At 44.8% G+C, this 11,340-nt stretch overlaps 1 protein-coding gene across 7 annotated transcripts in view; it reads right to left on the reverse strand.

Moving 5' to 3' along the window:
* The window catches only part of CUNH1orf21 (chromosome unknown C1orf21 homolog), a 236,656-nt gene that overhangs the window by 31,455 nt on the left and 193,861 nt on the right, over positions 1-11,340 (reverse strand). The window lies entirely within an intron of this gene.

Consider the following 11,340-nt stretch of genomic DNA (forward strand, 5'->3'; position numbering starts at 1 on the left):
GGGCAGGTGCTCCTGGGGCTTAAGGGGTCTGATCCTGCACAAGAATTCCTGGGCTGCTTGTGTTCTCGTGCCATAAACCAAACAGACAGCTGCCACAACGGTGCCAGAAACTATTACCACCTTTGTCACAGCCACCAATTTGGGGCATTTCTGGTATGATAAGGGGTATGGACTTCTGTTTGCTTGGCCTTTGTGCCACCATAAAAAAATTATGGCAGCACAAAGGCATTGTCTATTTCTACCCCTTGTGATGGTGATGACCCTACTCATAATCTGTGCTGCCTTTTTGCAGCTGAGCTCTGTTCCCTTATGGCAGAAGAGCAGGAACTGCCTGCAATTACCTGCATTTTCCAGCCACCATGAGCAGGAGCTCCTGTGGTTTCAGGGGTCCCATCCTGTGAGAAAATGGCCCCAGGGTGCCTCACCCTGACATGGGGCACGCATCTGAAAGCAGGAGTTTCCTGTTTTCAGGCAGGTGCCTCAATGTGGGGCTCAGCACCATGATCCACATGCTGAGGGAAACCCCAGTAGGGAATTCCTGGGGCATGAGCTTGTGAGCACAGAGAGGGGGGACTCCCATAGGGTGTTATTAACTGCAGTTAATAGACTATTACAAGTGCTAACAACACTCTCTTTCACCGTCCTCCCCCCTCACACAGTCACTCCTGAAGCTCTCAAAACAAGGGTGGTTAAGAAAAGAACCAGACATTTTAGGAGATGCAGTAATAGAAAGCAACACTCATTAAATTCTATTTGAAGAAATTTCTTTGTTACATATTTACATTGAAGTCAAGACAGCAGGAGTCAATTGTAAGGGACTGAACAGAATGGGGAAGAAAAAAAAATTAAATGTGATTCTGAGGTGGGAGATGTTACCAATTCAGCCATAAAATAGGACAGAAAGGATCAAAGAGGTAAGTTGAGCAAAATGCTTACAGACAAGAACAACTGTTCTTTATGTAGATTAATAATAAAAAGAGCAAAACAAAACTGAGACTATGAGCCAATTCTTTAAGATAACACACTGTTTTCAATACAGAAAAATGCTATGAATTGAAACTTAGCATATAAGCATATTTACATCCTGAGAAACCTGTAAAAGGATATGGCCATCTTAAAATATTATTAAAGCAATTCACATCAGAGAAATCTGCCAGTACAGATGGCATAGGACAGGGTCAAGTTTTACATTCCATCAACTAAATAAATCAATCCAACTTCCTTGACATATTGTGACTGCGACCATTTCTGAAAAATGTGAACTAAAATTATTTTTTCTGATTTCTTCCTGGGCTTTTTTTGGCCTGATTTAAAAACATATGAATAGATAAATCACTCACTTTAAAAGACCTATGAGTTATACTTAAAAAGTGGGTTTGTGTATAGTTAACACTAGAACAAATAATTCCACAGAGTATAAGAATGACCCCCTCCCCTCTATGCTTGACACCTTTCTTGATACAAATTGCCATTACCTTTCTGAAGCATTTGGAAGACTAGGCTATGCCTTACTTCAAAATAAAGTCAATACAATTTAGATAAACAAGCCTATACCCTGCCCTTTGGTCATACCTACATCTCATGTCATTGCCTCACCATTACTCATTGTAATACAATGAATGTTGAAGCATCAAAATAAAGATGCAGCCCACCTTCAGAATTCTCTTGCGACCATACCATCTTTTAATCTCATTTTAATGTCGTTATTTATGCATGACTTTCTGCATACATGTGCACGATGAGCAGATAAAGTTGTCAAGTGAAAGAAAAGAGAAGCAGAACTCAAAGATAATGAGGAAGGCTGATGCCAGTCTGGGAACACACTGGAAATAAAGATATAAGGCCAAGCTCCAACCTCATACACATGACTTACCTCGCTGTTGCATTTCAAAATACCTGCTGCTGTGCTAGTCTGCACACAGTAATGGTATTTTTCAGACATACATTTAACATATTTGGGATTAGAATGTGGCTTGAAGTTCAGGAGCTATTGCTGTACGTTCCCTAGTTATTAACGTGGGTGTTGAATTTTGGGATCTTTCCTTTCTCAGCTCCCATAAACAACACCTTAATTCAAACCATTCCCTGCAGCACACAAAGATATAGATTTAGTCTTCATTGGAAATTTGCCAGTTCCAAACAATGTAACCAAATTTTACACCAGTGAAGGAGATTTGTAGTTTACTCCAATCTGAAGCAAGGACAAGTTGCACCAGTCCAAAGCCCAGCTTTCCTTGTCTTTACTTGGGGTTTTCAGTTAGTGCAGCTATAGCTGTGACTTCCAGTGGGTAACTCTACCACTACAGAAAAAAAGTCTATTAGGAAAAGCTAGAAAGATTCAAGAAAAAAAGTAAATTTATATAGCAGTTTCAGTGAATAGATCTTAAAATGTTATTCAGAAAATTAACAAACATTGCCTCAAAATTACTTTAAGTATTATTCATATTATACAGATGAAAAAACTAAGGTGCAAAGAGGTTAAGAGGCATGTCCAAAATGTAACAGAGCTGGAATAATGTCCCACATCTCCTGATTCCCAGTCCTCCCAATACTGCTTTCTCCCTCCCTTTTACCTTACAGTATGGGCATCAATAATTAATATATTTATATTATCTGGTAATTGCAATTACTTTCCCAAGTCAGAGAGTATGCCCCTTTCTCCCTGTCATTCTCTATCTGCTCATCTGGAGTAATAGGCAGAAGAAAAGGATTCAGAAAAAAACAAACAGATAACAACTGTGCCCGACTCAAGCTTGGAGGATCACTTGAGTTGGCTCATCACTGTGTTTTTAGCTATTACTTACCATCAGTGATATTTTGTTGCACAGGCCAAATATTCACTTTGATAAAAATAGATTTTCAGCATTAATTCTCCAACAAATGAAACAAAATATTTTGCATCAGTTTGAAGGCAAATTAATTCAACAGTAATTGCTTGGATTCTGATAGCTAAGAAAAACAAAAACAAACTTACAAATGATTTGGAACCATCTAGCTACGCATTTGGTTAGTATATGTGACTACACAATGTTATCACTTTCTCTTCTCCTTCCCTCACTCTCTTTCCTCGTTTGTTGTCCCGCACTTATTATGTGCTGAAGTAATTTAAGCCCTGACCCTGAAATAATTTAACGTGCAATATACTTATGTAGGAAATATGAATTTTCTTGATTCTATGCATTTGTTGACTCCAACAGGAATGCACACAAGCGATGAAATCAAGCCTCTTGTGTGAGGCCTCATCTAAACAAAAACTGATTTAATTAAATCATGTTCCTGTATTCACATTTTGAGGGGAGGAGCACAAGAACAGGTTAGCACAGAGGTTTTCAACCTTTTTTTTAGTAAGTGTACCCCTAGGGCAAGCGGCTGGATGCTGAGCAGGGGGGAGAGGGAGCGGTGAGTGGCCAGATGCAGAATGGAGGCATGGCAAGTGGCGGCAGCACAGCGTCTGTGCAGCCTGGCTCTTGCCCCACCCCGGCCCTCCTGCTGTGATGCAGTGGTGTGGGGTGGCGGCGCTCCATCCCCACCCACCACTGCATACCCCCTGGGACCTTTCAAAGCATCTCCAGGGCTATGCACACCCTCAGTTGACAACCCCTGAGTTAGCACGAGATAAGCTAGGGAGTAAATTTACAGTCCATCAACTTCAAGGAAGATGTGGGCAGTTGAGGAAGAGTGAAGAGGAGTGCAACAAAAATGAGTAGAGACCTGGGAAAAATAACTTATAAGGAAAGGCTGAAAGAACTAGGATTGTTTAAGTTCAGTGAAGAGAAGATGATGGGGGATTTTTCTGTTCATTGAGCCAAAAAATTCTAAAAAGCACAGAAATATTTCGAATTTTTGATGCTCTGAAAAACCCACAAAAACATTCTGTCGTAACCTAAAATGTTTAAGCCAAAATGAAGTGTTTTAAGTTATTTAATCCTCTCTCCAAGCTTGGTGAATTCCTAAGTGAAAAATGAGGTTTCAAAGTGAAAAGTAAAAAAAATTCAATTTGAAAAGCCTGAACTGGTATATTTTATTTCCAAATCCCTCTTCCCTTTTTAGTTGACAATATTTGCCCTGATCAGCCCAATTTCCTCTGAAACACCTATTTTAGGTAAATTGATTTTTCATTGAAAAAAATCACCCAGCTCTATTTAAATTGAAATATAATAAATATTGTTCCTTACAATGTATTAAAAAAGAAATAATTCAGAATTGGATGCTTGAATATTTGTATTGGATAGCTTATAACAAAAGAGATAATTATGGCTATTGTGTTACAGGTCAAAAAATTATCTCCATTATGTTGCAATTTGTTATAATCAAGGTAAAGCTGTCATCAAATCAAGGTGATTTAATTTGATAGATCTGTTAATAAGCATTAGTTCCACCAAAAGAATATGCTATACCAGAATTTCTGGGTATTAACAGATGGCAGTGACTGTAGTGCCAGATGCTGTTAGCAACTACTAGTGCCACTATAATTACAAACCAATTTCTAAGAGGCTTCTGAACTTAATTTTAAGCATTCTCTTCCTGTATGACCATGGAAAAGCTCAGATGAGAAACTTTCCTCTCATGCCAAGTTTTATAAAAATTGTTTTAAAAAAGGCATGAGTCAAAAAATGTAATATTAATTCAGTATCCAATCCTGATAATGCCTATTTCTAAACAAAGTGCTTATTAACATGAGTGGCCCCATTATTTTACATAGGACTATGCCTGTGAAGGCTTCTTCTGTGCCTGAAGGGCCTGAGTCATGAACTGGTAACAGAAAAGCTGGCAGTTCAAGTGATCTTAAGTCTCAATTTAGGATCGAGACAACCGCTACCAAGAAGAAGTGAGGGGTGGTGGTGGTTGGAGACTCCCTTCTGTGGGGGATAGAGGAAGCCATCTGCCAACCTGATCTGTTGTCTCCGGAAGTCCGCTGCCTGCCCAGAGCCTGGATCTGAGATGTTGCAGAGGGATTACAGAGACTCATCCAGCCCTCTGACTACTACCCCATGTGGGCACCAATGACACTGCCAGGGGAGACTGAGTGGATCAGAAGCGACTACAGGGCTCTGGGTGCAAGGGTGAAGAGCTCTGGGACTCAGGTCATGTTTTCTTTGATCCTTCCAGTCAAGGGAAAGGATCTAGGCAGGAACAAGTACATCCTGCAGATCAATACCTGGCTGCACAGGTGGTGTTGCCAGCAGGGATTTAGCTTCTTCCACCATGAGATGTTGTTCCAAACAGAAGGACTGCTGAGAATAGATGGAATAGAGGGAAGAGCAGACAGGGCTTTAAACTAGGTTCACCGGGGAATGGAGACCTGGAGGAAGAGCAAGCAGGAAGAAGGGCAACAGGTGAGGTGTTCTCATATTCCTGAGAAATCAGGACAATTGACTAGTTACCTCAGGTGCCTGTACACAAATGCACGGAGCCTGGGAAACAAGCAGGAAGACTTGGAAGTCCTTGTACAGTCATGGAGCTATGACATGATTGGAATAACAGACTTTGTGGGATAGCTCGCATGACTAGAGCACTGTCATGGGTGGGTACAAACTGGCAGGAGAGAAGAGGAGGAGTTGCACTTTAAAAGAGCCATATGATTCCTCAGAGCTCCAGTATAAAACTGGAGATAGGCCTGTTGAAAGTCTCTGGGTTAAGGTTAGAAGGGAGAGCAACAAAGGTGATGTTGCAGCAGGTGTCTGCTATAGGCCACCAGAACAGAAGGAAGTGGTGGATGAGGTTTTCTTCAAACAGCTAGTGCATGCTTCCCAATCACAAGTCCTGGTTTTCATGGGGGACTTCAATCACCATGACATCTGTTGGGAGGGCAATACAGCTGTGTGCAGGCAATCCAGGAAGTTTTTGGAGAGTATTGGGGACAAGTTCCTGGTGCAAGTGCTGGAGAGGCCAAGTAGGGGCTGTGCTCTCCTTGACTTGCTGCTCACAAACAAGGAAGAATTAGTGGGGAATGTAGTAGTGGATGGGAACTTGGGCAGCAGTGACCACGAGATGACAGAGTTCAGGATCCTGAGGAAAGGAAGGATGGAGAGCAGCAGACTAAGGACCTTGGACTTCAGAAAAGCAGACTTGGACTTGTTCAGGGAAATCATAGACAGGATCCCCTGGGAAGCCAGTCTGAGGAGGAGAGGAGTCTAGGATTGCTGGTTGTACTTGAAAGAAACCTTATTGGGAGTGTGGGAACAAACCACGCCAATGCACAGGAAGACTAGCAAATATGGCAGAAGACCAGGTTGGCTTAGCAGGGAACTCTTCAGTAAACTAAGTCGCAAAAAAGAAGCTTATAAGTGGAAACTTGGACATATAAATAGGGAGGAGTATAAAAGCATTGCTCGAGCATGCAGGGCTGAAGTCAGGAAGGCCAAAGTGCAATTGCTGTTGCAGCTAGCAAGGAACATGAAGGGTAACAAGAAGGGTTTCTACAAGTATGTTGGTAGCAAGAGGAGAATCAGGGAAAGTGTGGGCCCATTACTGAACGGGAGAGGTAAGCCAGTGACAGAGGCTGAAGAAAAGGCTGAAGTGCTCAGTGCCTTCTTTGCCTCAGTCTTCACAGGTAAGGTCAGCTCCCAGACTACTGCACTAGGCAGCACAGTTTGGGGTGAAGGTGGGCAGCCAACTGTGGCAAAATAACGTTAGGGACTATCTGGAAAAGCTGGACATACAGAAGTCAATGGGGCCAGACTGGCTGCATCTGAGGGTGCTGAGCAAACTGGGGGTTGAGATTGCAGAGCCACTGGTCATCATCTTTGAAGACTCATAGCGATCAGGAGAGGTCCTGGATGATTGGAAAAGGGCAAACATAGTGCCCATATTTAAGAAAGGGAAAAAGGAGGATTCAGGGAACTACAGACCAATTAGCCTCATCTCAGTCCCTGGAAAAATCATGAAGCAGATTCTCAAGGAATCCTTGGAGGAGAAGAGGATGATTAGGAACAGTCAGCATGGATTCAACAAGGGAAAGTCCTGCCTGACCAACCTGATTGCCTTCTACAATGAGATGACTGGCTCTGTGGATACAGGGAGACCAGGGGATGTGGTATACCTTGACTTTAGCAAGGCTTTTGATACAGTCCTCGACAACACTCTTGCAAGTAAGCTAAGAAAGTACGAGTAGGATGAATGGAATATAAGGCGGATAGAAAGCTGGCTGGAGCATCAGGCTCAGAGAGTAGTAATCAATGGCTCAATATCTAGTTGGCAGCCAGTATCAAGTGGAGTGCTCCAGGGGTCGGTCATGGGGCCGGTTTTGTTCAATGTCTTCACTGACCTGGAGGATGGGGTACAGTGCACCCTCAGCAAGTTTGCAGGCGACATGAAGCTGGGGGAGTAGTAGATACACTGGAAGGTAGGGACTAGGATTCAGAGTGACCTAGACAAATTGCAGGATTGGATAAAAAGAAATCTCATGAGCTTCAATAAGGACAAGTGCAAAGTCCTGCACTTAATAATCCCATGCATCAGTACAGGATGGGGGCTGACTGGCTGGGCAGCAGCTCTGCAGAAAAGAATCTGGGAGTTACAGTGGACAATAGCTGAATATGGGCCAACAGTGTGCCCTTGTTCAAAGGCAGCTAAGCGGCATACTGGGTTGCACTGGTAGGAGTGTTGCCAGCAGGTCAAGGTACGTGATTATTCCTCTCTATTCAGCACTGCTGAGGCCACATCTAGAGCAGTGTTTCCCAACCTTTTGGTTCTGGCGGCACACTTACCGGGCCTCTCTCATCCCGCAGCACACTGGCTGAATGCGGAGCGGGGGAAGGGAATGGTGAGCAGCCAGGTGCAGACCAGCAGGGTGGGGGTAGTGAGCAGCCGGATGCGGAGCGGGGGCGGGTGGCGAGTGTGGATGCAAATCACTGGCTGGAGTCACGCCCTGCCCGTCTGTCTGTCCGCGGCAGCAGCAGGTGGAGGGCATAGCTCCAGCCAGCAGGGGGCGTGGCTCCAGCCCAAAATTCCGTGGCGCACCGGTTGGGAAACGCTGATCTAGAGTACTGTGTTCAGTTTTGGGCCTCCCACTACAGAAAGGATGTGGACAAATTGTAGAGAGTCCAGCAGAAGGCAACAAAATGGTAAGGGGGCTGGGGCACGTGACTTATGAGGAGAGGCTGAGGGAACTGGGCTTATTTAGAGGAGATTGAGAAGAGATTTAATAGCAGCATTGAACTACCTGAAGGGGGAGGGGCGCTCAAAAGAAGATGGAGCTAGACTGTTCTCAGTGGTGGCAGATGACAGAACAAGGACCAATGGTCTAAAGTTGCAGCAAGGGAAGTTTAGGTTAGCTATTAGGAAAAACTGTCTCACTAGGAGGGTAGTAAAACACTGGAACAGGTTACTGAGACAGGGTGTGGAATCTCCATCTGTGGAGGTTTTTAAGACCCAGATAGATAAAGCCTTGGCTGGGGTGATCTAGTTGGGGCTGGTCCTGCTTAGAGTTGGACTAGATGACATGATGTCCCTTCCAATCCTAATTTTCTAAGATTCTATGAATAAAAGTGCTAGCTTGTATGTTTACAGACAGATGCACCACATCAAACCAGAAAAGAAACACCAATTCCACTGTTTAAAACACCTGCAAATTATTGATGTAGTGACTGATTTTAAGACATGCTTTCCAAATCAGAATATGCACTAAAATATTTCACACAACAGTACAGATGAAACAACTGCATATTTTTAATTTCATTCCACCATGACAATTCAAAACAGTTTGACACTCAATTATGACAGTGGGTTATTATAACCTTACAATGAAGGAGCGATCATGCAAGAGGGTAGTTAAAGGCTCTGGAAGGTGATAAAAAGTAAAGAAAAATTACAAATTATGATATACTCCCTCAATTTACGAGAAGAAACTACATTATTGCATATGTGGTATATATATTTACAAACATTGAATTTGTGTGATGCCTTCTGTCATGGACAACACTAGAAACAGAACTCCACAGATGAAAGTATGGATCCTCTATGATTTGAACTACAGAGTAGGGCTGTGCAAAGTTTCAGTAGCCAATTTGATTCGGAGGACATTTGGCCCGATTCGGTAGCCAAATCTCCAAATCCAAATCCAAATTGAGAGACCCATTAAATCAAATTGAATCAGGGGACCTGTTAAAAGGTCTGAATCGATTCGGAAGCCTCCGAATCAATTCAGAGAGATTTGGAGATTCGGAAAGCTTGCAGGAAACATAAACTGAGAAGAGGGAGGGGGATGGGGTGATCTTCCATATATGGAAAAGGCTGAGGGGGGCGGGGGGAGACTGCTCTTATATTGACATCTGTAGCTGGCCAGTGACTGTGATCTTTCTCTGAAGATTGGTTCCCTTCCAATCACAGTGCTCTGGGGGAGGGACATAGAAAAAATATATCAAGCTGTGCCTTTTGTGACTTGTGTCTCTCTTGGACCACCAGCGTGTGAAAGGCTCTGGGGCTTGCTATCTAGTCTCTTGGTAGCTAGTCTCTCTTCTTGTAAGTTGTATCCAATCCTTTCCTACTTACCCTGGCCTACAATCCCTATTGTTATCCCTATCCATTCCTTTCAACTTATTCTTCCCCCCCAAATCCTCTTATTTGTTCTTGTTAGCCTCTCCTTCCCTTCCCCCCCCCCAAAATAAAAAAAAAAAAAAAAAAACTGGGTTTTCCCTCACCGGTATGTATACCTGACAGTATGTTATCACTGTGCAGGGAAGCACAACATATATTAGAAACACACACACATTTTGCAGCTCACCAAACATTATGAAGTGTGCTGGAAAGGCAGGTGCCAGGTCTTCTGGCAGGAGAGGGAGAGGGGGCAGAGAGAGAGCTGCAAGTTTCCCCCACCCCAAAGATAGACGCACCCTCTTTCCTGGCAGTGATAAGTCTTCTGCTGCTAGTGGGAGTAAGGAGGTGGTAACAGTGTCTGCACCTGCACCACCACCACTAACACCACTAACCAGCAGCAGCATGACGTTCTCCACCCCAATTTCAGTTCCCAGCGTGAGCCTTCCAGTGCCAGAGGAGGAGCTAGATCTGGAAGCAGAGTAGCCGAGAGCCACAGCAAAGGAAATTCTGGGGAAGAAGGGGAAATCTGAGTTTGTGCTCCACACCGCTCAAAGTTCCCCTAGACGCAGGTGGTTCAGCTCCTCCTCCTGTTGTGCCTCTGTCTGGTGAGGAGAGGGATAAGACAGGATCCCCACCCTCAACCTAGAAGTGGGTGGGTAGTGTAGTGTGGGATCATTTTGAGGTGGCAGATGATCCCAGGTATGCTACCTGCCAGCACTGCCAAAGGCAAATCAGCCGGGGCAAGGACATAAAACACTCTGCCATCATGGCAATGCTGCTGCACCTCAGGAAGCAGCACCCCTTTGCCCTTGTTCCTCCTCAGCCTGGCATCAGTGGGAGCGTGCCCAAAATGAAGTCCCCCTCTCACTCCCAAGCCCCCATCCCCAAGAAGCAGAGGCAGGCCACCCTGGACCAGTGGGGGAAAGGTGGAGACAAATGGAGGTGCATTCCGAAGGTGAGCAAGGTCACCTAGAGCACTGGGGAGATGCTTGCTCTGGATGGCCAGTAGGCCTCCGTGAAGGGAAAGTATTCACTTCAGATTTGGATTTGGTGATTCAGAGGGACAGTAATTCAATTCAGTGATTCGAATTACTGTCCCGATTTGATTCAGACAAAATCGAATCTGAAAATATTCAGCGCTAAATCTTATTTGGCCATAGACTATACAGGCAGGCAGTGCCAGCAGGAGCAGCTGGGGGAGCAGTTGGACAAGCCCTGGCTTGAGCTGGCAGCCCCAGGAGAAGCCGTGGCTCATCTGGCTGCTTCCCCGGCTGCCTCCCCACTGGGGCAAGGCAGGCAGTACTGGCAGTCCTGAGAGAAACTGCAGGGGCTAGGGAGAATGATTGAGGAGCTGGGGAACCCAGGGCTGCCAGCTCAAGCCAGGGCTTGTCCAGCTGCTCCCGCCGGCACTGCCTAGTGCCTGCCTATGGCCAAATCTCTAAATCTCTCCAAATCTCTCTGAATCAATTTGGAGACTTCTGATTCAATTCAGAGAGATTAATGGGTCTCCCGATTTGATTTGGAGATCTGGCTGCTGAATCGGGCTGAATGTCCTCTAAATCAAATTGGCTACTGAAGCTTTGCACAGCCCTAATGGCCGGCCCTTCTCCTTTGTTGAGCGGCCAGGGTTCAGGCAGCTCAAGGTGCTTGTGGTCCCATCCTAGCAAGTGCCCACACGCACCACTTTTAGCAGGACGGTGGTGTCCTCCCTGTAGATTCACAGATGTTAGGGCCGGAAGGGACCTCAATAGATCATCGAGTCCGACCCCCTGCATAAGCCGGCAAGAGACCTGGGTCTCGATG

The sequence above is a fragment of the Alligator sinensis genome, unplaced genomic scaffold, assembly GCF_000455745.1.
Source record: "Alligator sinensis unplaced genomic scaffold, ASM45574v1 scaffold1110_1, whole genome shotgun sequence".
Taxonomy (NCBI): domain Eukaryota; kingdom Metazoa; phylum Chordata; order Crocodylia; family Alligatoridae; genus Alligator; species Alligator sinensis.